The sequence below is a fragment of the Cervus canadensis genome, chromosome 21 (assembly GCF_019320065.1).
Source record: "Cervus canadensis isolate Bull #8, Minnesota chromosome 21, ASM1932006v1, whole genome shotgun sequence".
Lineage (NCBI taxonomy): Eukaryota > Metazoa > Chordata > Mammalia > Artiodactyla > Cervidae > Cervus > Cervus canadensis.
In genome coordinates, this window is record NC_057406.1 from 4,978,576 (window position 1) to 4,986,092 (window position 7,517).

The following is a 7,517-nucleotide window of genomic DNA, read 5'->3' on the forward strand; positions in this document are numbered from 1 at the left end:
GCACACTCACACACACACGCCCCCTCCCTGCCTTGGTGCTGGGGAGGGGACAGAATAACCTTTTGAACAAAGATTCCGCTGGAAAGCTGCCTTCTGTCTCCCAGCGGTCCCTTCCCCCACATCAGGGTCAGCTCCGGCCCCAGCTGCCGACAGGGGTGCCAACATGAGAGAGTACAGTGGTAGCTCCAGAGGCCTCAGGATCTCAGGTGCCCAGCTGGATGTCTCAAACTTGATCCCATGGGCAGCGGGGAGCTGTGGTCAGGCCGGGGGCACGGGAGAGACAAGATCAATCTGTCCTGGGGGGCAGTAGGGTCTGGGCATGGAAACGATGCTCTCTGGCAGGACTTCATAGGCTGGAGACTGTCAGCGACGACGATGGAGAAGCTGAGCAGTGCTGGGTCCCGCCCCGCTTCTCTGTACCCCCTTCCTCTCCTGCTCGGCCCCTGAGCCATCGGGCACAGCGGACGGGCGCTTCCTGAGCGAGGAAGAAGAGCCCGTGGTCCATACTGGACAGACACTACTTCCTCCTGAGAGAGATGTCTGCAGGAAGGAGGGCCACCTGCCTCCATCCCAGGAGCAGGCCAAGGGGTCCTGGTGGGATGACTGTCCTCACGCCACCTTGGCCCCGAGCCTCCACAAAACGAAGCAGCCAGGCTCTGTCCACGCTGAGTCCTATCTCAAGATCCCATCCCCGTTGCCTGTGACAACACCCCCTTCAATCTCGTATTGGGGGTCTCCCCCTCTGCTGGGTCAGTACCGCCAGCGTTCAAATAGGCCTTCGTTTCACCTGTCTGAAAGGCACACCCCACCACGCACCTCCAGTGATCAGACTGCGCCCCAACACCCTGCCCAGCCCGTGAGAGCAGCTGGAAGCCGTAGGCCACATGTATTTTTTAAAGCTACCTGAGGGCCCTAGAGAGCTGACAAGGTAGCAGAGAATTTTGACTTCAAGATCTGAAAGAAAACAAGCTCAGAAAGAGGAGGTGGCTTGGGTTGCTTTTTCCCTGGGAACTTACTGATTCTGAAAGGAGCTGAGGGGATGAGCCAGGCTGGGGGGAGGCGTGGGAGTCCAGGACTGCGGGAGGGAGGGATATGCAGCCCCCGTTACTGATGGGGACCCCGAAGGCTGCACCAGGAGAATACGGATGAGCCCCTGCAGCTCAGTTCTGCTTCCCCTGGGGGCCCAGAGACACCCAAATCCTGAAATCACTTTAAGGGGGTCCCAGATTGCTAGCACGCCCACGTAACTGATAACAGTGAACACTGATCTTCCCCCAGAGGGATTTCATCCTCCCAGGCTTCAAAATATTTCTGCAAACCATTTATCAAGTCTCTACACCCTCAGAGGTAGCCAGGCACAGGATGCAGCAATATGCATAAGAAACAGCAGAAACAGATCACAGGAGAGGCCCGCAGAGGCTCCAAAACAACTGCACTTAATAAGCTCAAGATGACAACCCGCTGCAGTATTCTTGCCTGGAGAATCCCATGGACAGAGGAGCCTGGTGGGCTACAGTCCGTGGGGCTGCAAAGAGTCGGATATGACTCAGCGACTAAACAACAACAAAAAAATACTCAAACCACATAAAATTATGTCTAAAAACTGAAAACCAGATGCACAAAATATATAAATATTTTATATCATATCATTTTTATATTATAAAAATATTATATAGGAAGTTTTTAAAAGAGCCAATTAGAAATCGTAGAAGTAAAAGTATAATTACCGAAATTAAGATCTCAGCAAATGGGTTTAATTTACTGAAGCTTCAATACTTTGACCACCTGATGAGAAGAGCTGACTCACTGGAAAAGACCCTGTTGCTGGGAAAGAAAGAAAGCAGGAGGAGAAGAGGATGACAGAGGATGAGATGGTTGGATGGCATCACCGACTCAATGGACATGAGTTTGAGTAAGCTCCGGGAGATGGTGAAGGACAGGGAAGCCTGGCGCGCTGCAGTCCATGGGGTCACAAAGAGTCGGACACAACTAGCAACTGAACAACGACAAAATGGGTTTAAAGACAAACACAGCAAGAATGTCTGCTCTCACCACTGTTTGTCAGGATAGAGCCCAACGTTCCAGTCAGTACAACAAAGGCAATAAATGGAAATAAAAGGCATGCAGATGAAAAAGGAAGGGTTAAACCTGTCTCTGTTTGTAGAGATGTGATTGTCTATCAAAAAAAAAAAAAGAGCCAAGGAAGCTACAGAAGGGACTTCTAGAGCCAATAAGTGAGTTGATAAGATCACAGATGAACACACAAAAATCAATTGTATGTCTAGGTACTAGTAATGACCATATGAGTAATAAAATTATTATAATACCATTTACAACTTCTTTAAAAAATTGAAGTGTAGAAGCTTGGCTGGCGGCCCTGTGGTTAAGATTTCGCCTTTCAGCGCAGGGGCTGCGGGTTCTATCCCTGGTCAGGGAGCTAGGATCCCAGGCCTCCTGATGGAGAAACCAAAAGGTAAGACAGAAGCAATATTGTAACAAATTCAATAAAGGCTTTAGGGACTTCCCTGCCGGTCCAGTGGTTAAGAATCCACTTGCAATGCAGGGGACAAGGGTTCGATCCCTGGTTGGGGAACTAAAATCCGACATGACGTTGGAGCAGCTAAGCCTAAGTTCTGCAACTACCGAGCCAGCACAGTCCGGAGCCCACAGGCCGTGACTAGAGAGACTTTGTGTCATAACCACCGCAGCCCGCACACCACAGCTAGAGAATCCGCGCACCACAATGGCGACTGAGACCTGACACCATCAAATAAGCAAATAAAAACCCACGACTATAAAAAAACTTCAAGAATTAAGGTGTAAATCTAAGAAAACACGTACAGAACTTTTATACTAAGACTATAAAATGCTGCTGATCAAAGATCTAAATAAATGAGAAAATGCACCTTGTTGAAGGATTGGAAGGCTGAAGGTGGTAGAGATGTCAGTTCTTCCAAAACCGATATATAAAGTAAAAAGTTACCATATACTGCATAATTAAGCAAGTGTCAACCGACCTCAAAGAGCATTTTTTGACTACAATGCCATTAAGGTAAAACTCTAAGAAGAAAAGTAATAACTAGAGAATTCCCACTTGTTTGGGAAACAAATAGCCTAAGGTCAAAGAAGAAATCATAATTGAAATTAGAAATATTTGAGCATGAAAGAAATGATACATATTAAAACTTGTGAGTGAAAGCCACTTAGTTATGTCCTACTCTTTGCAACCGCCTGGACTATACAGTCCATGGAATTCTCCAGGCCAGAATATTGGAGTGGGTAGCCTTTTCCTTCTCCAGGGGATCTTCCCAACCCAGGAAATGAACTGGGGTCTCCTGCATTGCAGGCAGATTCTTTGCCAGCTGAGCTACCAGGAAAGCCCTTTAAAACTTGTAGGATACAGTTAAGTTAGTCCTTAAAGGGAAATTTAAGCTAAAGAGCATATATTGGTAAAAAATAAAAAAATTCAAAGGAGTTCTAAATAAATGAAGACACATAATGTGTTCATGGATTGGATGACATTCTCCCCAAATGGATTTACAAGTTTTGCTGTTCAGTCACTAAGTCATGTCTGACTCTTTGCTACCTCATGGCTTCCCTGTCCTTCACTATCTCCCGGAGTTTGCTCAGATTCATGTCCATTGAGTTGGTGATGCCATCCAACCATCTCATCCTCTGTCAGCCCCTTCTCCTCCTGCCCTCAATCTTCCCCAGCATTGGGGTCTTTTCCAGGGAGTCGGCTCTTCACATCAGGTGGCGAAAGTATTGGAGCTTCAATTTCACCATCAGTCCTTCAGTGAATATTCAAGGTTTTTCTTTAGAATTGACTGGTTGGATCTCCTTGCAGTCCAAGGGACTCTCAAGAGTCTTCTCCAACACCACAGTTCAAAAGCATCAATTCTTCAGCACTCAGCTTTCTTTATGTTCCAACTCTCACATCCATACATGACTACTGGAAAAACCGTAATTTTGACAATACGGACCTTTGTCTGCAAAGTGATGTTTTTGCTTTTTAATATAGAAGTTTAACTAACTGCCTGAAAACTAACGATTTAGCCACACTTCTCACGAATCAAAAATAGTGCAGCCAAATAAGCCAAAGGAAGAGGAAAAGAATAATGATGATAAATATGGAACTAATGAAAAAGAAAATAAACATAACAGAGAATCAGCAAGGTCAAGTGCTAGTTCCTTGAAAAAATTAATAAAACTGATAACTTCTTAGCAAACCTCATCAATATAAAAAGAAGACAGAAATTCCCAACGCCAGGAATTATTGTTAAAAACAAGATACCACAATACATCAGGAAAATATAAAGAAGATAAGAGACTGTTACAAAAAGTTGCATCCAAAACATCTGAAGATTGAAAAGAAATGAATGATTTTATTTTGAAAATTATAATTTCCCAAAACTGTTACTAGAGAAATAGAACACTGTAGAATGCTATAATTATTACATAAATTAAATTTTTCCCACTAAGAAAAACCCAGGCCCTGCAAATTCAACCAAACATTGAAAGAAGAAATAATGCTAGGTCTTCTCTAGAGAATAGAATCTTACAAGATCTTCTCTAGAGAATAGAAAAATATATATAAAATGAATATAAAAAAGTATAAAATGGACTCAACTCATTTTATGAAGCTGGATGTACCCTGATATCAAAACCTGACCAAGTGAACCTCAGTCATCAACATAGATGCAAAAATCTGAATCAAAAGATGGCAAAGGAAATGCAGCACTACTTAATCAGGGATATCCCAGGAGTCTCAGGTGGGATTAACATCCAAAAGCAATAAAAATAATCCACATTATATTTATTATGCATTAGAATATCAGAAGAGAAAATATATGAACACTTCAATAGACACAGAAAAAAATATAACATTCAACACCTGTTTGAAAATGCTAAACAAGCTGGGAGTACAAGGGAGCTTGCTTAAAAGGTCTTAATGCTTTAAATATTGAAAGCTTTCCTTTCAGATCAGGAGCAAGCCCACAATACCTGCTACCATCATCTCAATCCAACGTTGACTGTGAAACCCTGGCAGCATTGTAAGGCAAAGGAATAAAAGGTGGAAAGATGGGAAAGGAGGAGATTAAAGTGTTGGCTTGCAAGATGATATGATTGCACAGGGACAATCAGAATAATAATTTAAATTAAATCCAGTGGCTAAAGATAAAAATCTTCCAGGTGGCTGAGTGGTAAAGAACTTGCCTGCCACTGCAAGAGAAGCAGACTCAATCCCTGGATCAGGAAGATCCCTGGAGAAGGGAATGGCAACCCACTCCAGTATTCTTGCCTGGAAAATCCCACGGACAGAGGAGCCTGGCGGGCTATACTCCACAAGGTCACAAAGCATCAGACATGACGCAGCACACACGCACAAACATAAAAGATGCGTATCTCATTCAAGCAAAATCTAACATGGGTTGATTAGACCTATTTTGCCGTACACCACTCAGGGATCTAGGCACCCTCCTGTCTACCAGCATTTCATCTCATGGTCTCCAGGGTCGCCATGGCAAGGACAGAGGGAAAGTAAGTGAAGTTCCTCAGTCCTTCCATGCTTTGGTTCTGAAGTAACAAATGTCATTTCCACTCCCATTTCATTGGTTGGAACCAGTCACATGGCCCCACCTAACTACCTGGGAACTGACAAGTAATATCGTCCATGGTCCCCAAATAGTCAAGTCACACTCACACCTTCTCCAGCTGCCGTGGGTCCCTGAATCTAGGTTGAAATCTTGGATCTTTGAGTGAGTGGCCTGCACAGTGCTCTCCAGGGTCTCTGTACCCATTTTCTCTTGATGTGGAAATCTTGTGAACTAAAATGCCACCTGCCACATCAGTAAACCAAGGATGCTGCAACCATCAAACCATTACATTACAGCTGCCCTGATAGTGAGCCCTGAGGGGACTCAGCATGAGAAGGCACAGGATGCTGGCCCCAGCAGCTGAGGTGCATATCAAAGGAATGATTTCAAAGAAGATGTGGTATGAATATACAAAGGAATATTACCCAGCCATAAAAAAGAATGAAATGATGCCATTTGCAAAAACATGAACGGACCTAGAGATGATCACACTAAGTGAAGTAAGTCAGACAAAGACAAATGTGATATTGCTTATACGCAAAATCTAAAAAAATAATGATACAAATGAACTTATTTACAAACAGAAACAGACTCACAGACTTCAAAAACAAATTTACAGTTATCAAAGGGGGAACAGGGCAAGGCAGGGTGGGGGGATAAATTAGGAGTTTGGGATTAGCATATACACATGACTATATATAAAATAGATGATCAACAAGGAGTTACTGTATTGCACAAGGAACTCAGTATTCTGTAATAACCTATATGGGAAAAGAATCTGAAAAAGAATGGATATATATATATAACTAAATCACTATATTGTATACCTGAAAGTAACATAACATTGTAAGTCAACTATACTTCATTACAAAGTAAAAATTAAATTCAAAATATTTTTCAAAAAAAGGAATGATTTCAGTGAGCCCAGACTCATGCATCTTCCCATACATAGAAAAGCACTAAATTCCTTAACTTGAGTTATCTCATTTTCTTTTATTAACAGTAATCTTTTGATATTCCAACTACCTGGTCTTTTGTTGCAAAAATCCCTATATATCCTGGCTCCCCACTTGCCTCTTCAGAACAATTTCTCAGCATTATCTGAGATGCTGTGCCCCAGGCTTAAAGTCCTTCAAATGTCTGCTGAATAAAACATAACTCTCAACTATTAGGTTGTGCATTTTTTTTCAGTCGACAACCTACAAACTGAAAAAGACATTGTCTGCCTCCTCTACAGACTCAAGGTCCGCTGATGGGGCAGGTCAGGACAACTTGCATGTGGAAATGGGAAGGATGGAGATAGGGTCATGGCGCTATAACAATTCAGAAACCCTGCTGGGTGGACATCGCCAAGATTCCTTCATCAAACTCCCCTGGGAGGAAGCCCCTTGTTGGTTATTCGCCTTAGTCCTTGACAGTGTTGCCCCAACACCTCCTTGGACACATCCATAGTGGACATGGGAGGCCAGGCCGTCCTTGGGGGCTGTGATGCTGTCTGCCTATGGACAACTGGGAACCCAAGGTTTGTTTTTTGTTTTTGTTTTTTGTTTGTTTTGGGTGTCTTTTAAAATTTCTATTGGCCTATAGTTGCCTTACAATGATATTTTAGTATCTGCTGTACAGAAAAATGAATCAGCCATACATATACATATATCCCCTCTTTTTTGGATTTCCTTCCCATCTAGGTCACCACAGAGCATTGAGTAGAGTTCTGTGTTCTATACAGTAGGTCCTTATTAGTCATCTGTTTTATAAATAGTAGAGTATGTATGGCAATCACAACCTCCCGATTCATCCCGCCCACCCCTTTCCCCCTTTGGTGTCCATATGTCTGTTCTCTATGTCTGCATCTCTATTTCTGCTTTGCAAATAGGGTCATCTGCACTGTTTTCTTAAATTCCACATATATGCATTAATATG